The following is a 4,217-nucleotide window of genomic DNA, read 5'->3' as shown; positions in this document are numbered from 1 at the left end:
GTTGATTAGGTTGTGATCGGCAGATGCAATATTATTTGATATGGATTGGGAGAGGCATACGGGAAAGTGGGCCCTATCCAAAGGTTCAAGGACTGGGGGAAGTAAGGGCTCTATAGTGGAAATGTGAGGTTTCTGCTGTCTTAGGGTTCAAAAAGACAATGGATAGTTAATGTTATTATCACATTATTTTGTAATTGGGTTAACTTTGAAAAGTCCTTTTGTTAGGGTTTGCTGTACAGTACCCAGTATCTTGTATATAGCTGTGCTATTGGTTGCTTCTGATCTACTTGGTCTAGGCTTTAGAGAGAGTCCGCACCTCAAATACACATCCTATATATTAAAAAGACTCAGTCTATGTTTTAAAAACTTCGAGACATACAATTAATTTTCCCCCTCTCATATTATTTATCTAGTGATTTATATGACTACACTTTACTAGGAGTGTACATAAACACCATTCCCACCACCAAAAGACAGTGAACCATCCCTCCCACCCACTCTCATCCCCCACTGGCCCAGGAAGCTGCATGTCTACCCCTCACCACAGGGTTTTTACTTTGGTGCCCTACTTACCGTTTGCTCAGGTCCTGCTTTTAGTTTCTCTTTCAGATCTTCTTCTTCAACTTCTGTTGATGAGTGGGATCATCCTGTACTCATCTTTATCTTTCTGACTTAGCTCACTTAACATAATTCCTTCTAGCTCTGTCCAAGATGGGTCAGAGAAGGTGGGTTCATTGTTCTTGATAGCTGCATAGTATTCCATTCTGTATATATACCACAGCTTTCTCAGCCACTCATCTGTTGTTGGGCACCTGGGTTGCTTCCAGGTTTTAGATATTATGAATTGTGCTGCTATGAACATAGGAGTACACACCTCTTTTTGGTTGGGTGTTATGGAGTCCTTGGGGTATAACCCCAGGAGAGGAATTACTGAATCATATGGAAGGTCCATGTCTAACCTTCTGAGAGTTTTCCAGACTGCTCTCCACAGAGGCCGGACCAATTTACATTCCCACCAGCAATGTAAAAGGGTTCCTCTGTCCCCACATCCTCTCCAGCATTTGTTGCTGCTGTCCTTTTTGATGTATGCCATTCTTACAGGAGTGAGGTGGTATCTTAGTGTTGTCTTAATTTGCATTTCTCTGACAATCAGTGACCTAGAGCAGTTTTTCATATGTTTGTTAGCCTTTTGGATCTCCTCTGAGGTGAATGTTTTGTTCATATCCTCTGCCCATTTTTGGATGGGGTCATTTGCTTTTTTGGTGCTAAGTTTGCTGAGCTCTTTATATATTTTGGTGAGTAGTTTCTTGTCTGATATATGGCATGTGAAGAACTTCTCCCATTCTGTGAGGGGTCTCTTTGTTTGTTTAATAGTTTCTTTGGATGTACAGAAGCTTTTCAATTTGATGTAGTCCCATTGGTTTGTTTCTGCTTTAGTCTTCCTTGCAATTGGGTTTGATTCATCAAAGATGTCCTTGAGGTGTAGGTGGGAAACTGTTTTTTTTAATTTATTTTATTTATTTATTCCTTTTGTTGCCCTTGTTTTTTTGTTATTGTTGTAGTTATTATTGTTGTTGTCGTTGCTGGATAGGACAGAGAGAAATGGAGAGAGGAGGGGAAGACAGAGAGGAGGAGAGAAAGACACCTGCAGACCTGCTTCACGGTATGTGAAGCGACTCCCCTGCAGGTGGGGAGCCGGGGTTCGAACCTTTTTTTGCTGAAACAGTGAATGGAAGTGATTTCTGGATGTCTTCTTCTTCAGATTTAGTGTTTGCATAAAGAAATGCCACTGATTTTTGTACATTGATTTTGTAGCCTGATACCTTGCTATATTGCCTAATAACTTCCAGTAGTTTTCTGCTGGATTCTTTAGGTTTTTCTATATATACTATCATATCATCTGCAAATAGTGAGAGCTTGACTTCTTCCCTTCCAATCTGTATTCCTTTGATTTCTTTCTCTTGCCTGATTTCTATGGCAAGAAATTCCAATACTACGTTGAAGAGTAATGGTGACAGTGGACAGCCCTGTATAGTCCCTGATCTGAGGGGGAATGATTTCAGCTTCTGTTCATTGAGTATGATGTTGGCTGTAGGTTTGCTATATATAGACTCCTCTATCTTGAGGAATTTCCCATCTATTCCCATTTTTTGTAGAGTTTTGAGCATGAGTGAGTGTTGGATTTTGTCAAAGGCTTTCTCTGCATCTATTGAAATAATCATGTGGTTTTTCTCTTTGCTTTTATTGATGTAATGAATGACACTGATTGACTTATGGATGTTGAATCAGCCTTGCATTCCTGGGATGAATCCCACTTGGTTGTGATGAACAATCTTTTTGATATGCTGCTGTATCCGGTTGGCCAAGATCTTGTTTAATATTTTGGCATCTATGTTCATCAGAGATATTGGTCTGTAGTTTTCCTTTTTTGTTCTGTCCCTATCATCTTTAGGTATTAGGGTGATGTTAGCTTCATAAAAGGTGGACGGAGTATTCCTATTTCTTCAATCTTATGGAATAGCTTAAGAAGTATGGGTACTAACTGTTTCCTGAAAGTTTTGTAGAATTCGTTTGAGTAGCCATCTGGTCCAGGACTTTTGTTGTTGGGGAGATTCTTAATAACGGTTTCAATTTCTTTGTCTGTGATTGGTGCATTTAGATTTTATAGTTATTCTTGGTTCAGTTTTGGAAGTGCATAGGTTTCTAGGAATTGTTCCATTTCTTCCAGATTCTCTAGCTTGGTGGCGTATAGTTCTTCATAGAAGTTTCGCATGATTCTCTCGATTTCTGTGGTGTCAGTTTTGATATCTCCTCTATCGTTTACAATTCTATTAATTTGAGTCTTCTCTCTTTTTTGTTTGGTGAGTCTGGCTAGGGGGTTGTCAATTTTGTTTAATCTTTCAAAGAATCAACATTTGGCTTCATTGATCTTTTGTATGGTTCTCTTATTTTCGATGTTGTTTATTTCTGCTCTAACTTTAGTGATTTCTGTCCTTCTGGTTGCTTTAGGGTTCCTTTGTTCCTCTTCCTCTAAGTCCTTGAGGTGTGCAGTAAGCTTGTTCATTTGAGCTTCTTCTTGTTGTTTAATATGTGATTATATGGCTATAAGTTTCCCTCTCAGTACTGCTTTAGCTGTGTCCCAAATATTTTGATAGGTTGTGTCGTCATTTTCATTTGTTTCCAGGAACATTTGAATTTCCTGCTTGAGTGACTCTCTGACACAGTGGTTCTTAAGGATTATGTTGTTTAGTTTCCAAATTCTGTGACATTTAATAATTTTCTGTTTGTTGTTAAATGTTAGTTTTACTCCACTGTGGTCTGAGAAGATACTTGGGATGATTTCAATGCTCTTGAATTTATTGATGCTGTCTTTGTGGCCTAACATGTGGTCTATCCTTGAGTATGTGTTACGTGGATTTGAAAAGAAGGTGTATTCCAGTTTTGGGGGTGAAGGACTCTGAAAATGTCCAAGAGATCTAGTCTGTCAATCTCTTCATTTAATTATCTTGTATCTTTGTTGATTCTCTGCTTTGTTGATCTGTCTAAGTGTGAGAGTGGGGTATTGAAGTCTCCCACTATTATTGTATTACTATTGATGTGTTTTTGAAATTTTTTCAGTAGGTGCTTGATGTATTTAGATGGTCCCTCATTGGGTGCATAGACGTTAATAATTGTTAAGTCTTCTTGGTTGATTGATCCTCTAATAATTATGTTTTGTCCTTGCCTATCTTTTATTACTTTATTGAATTTAAAATCTATCGTGTCTGAGATGAGAATGGCTGTTCCTGCCTTTTTTTTTTTTTTTGTGGTCCATTAGCCTGTATGATAGTTTTCCATCCTTTCACTTTAAGTCTGTGTTTATCTTGTTGTGACAGATGGGATTCTTGCAAGTAGCATATGGTTGGGTTATGTTTTCTGTTCCATCCCCCCACTCTGTGCCTTTTGATGGGTGAGTTTAAGCCATTGACATTTATTGATATTATGGATTTAATGTATTGTAGTATCATTGTTCAAAAAAATTTTTTTTGTTTGCTCTGATATATTGCCAGTATTGTAGTGATGTTCTTGTTTATAAGAGGTCTTTTAGAACCTCTTTCAGGGCCGGTTTGGTGATGGTTGCCTCCTTTAACTGTTGTTTGTCTAAGAAGGTTTTGCTCCCTCCATCTAGTTTGAATGAAAGTCTAGCAGGATATATTATCCTTGGTTGAAACCCTTTT

Source organism: Erinaceus europaeus, chromosome X (assembly GCF_950295315.1).
Source record: "Erinaceus europaeus chromosome X, mEriEur2.1, whole genome shotgun sequence".
Taxonomy (NCBI): Eukaryota; Metazoa; Chordata; class Mammalia; order Eulipotyphla; family Erinaceidae; genus Erinaceus; species Erinaceus europaeus.
This window is presented reverse-complemented; position numbering follows the sequence as displayed.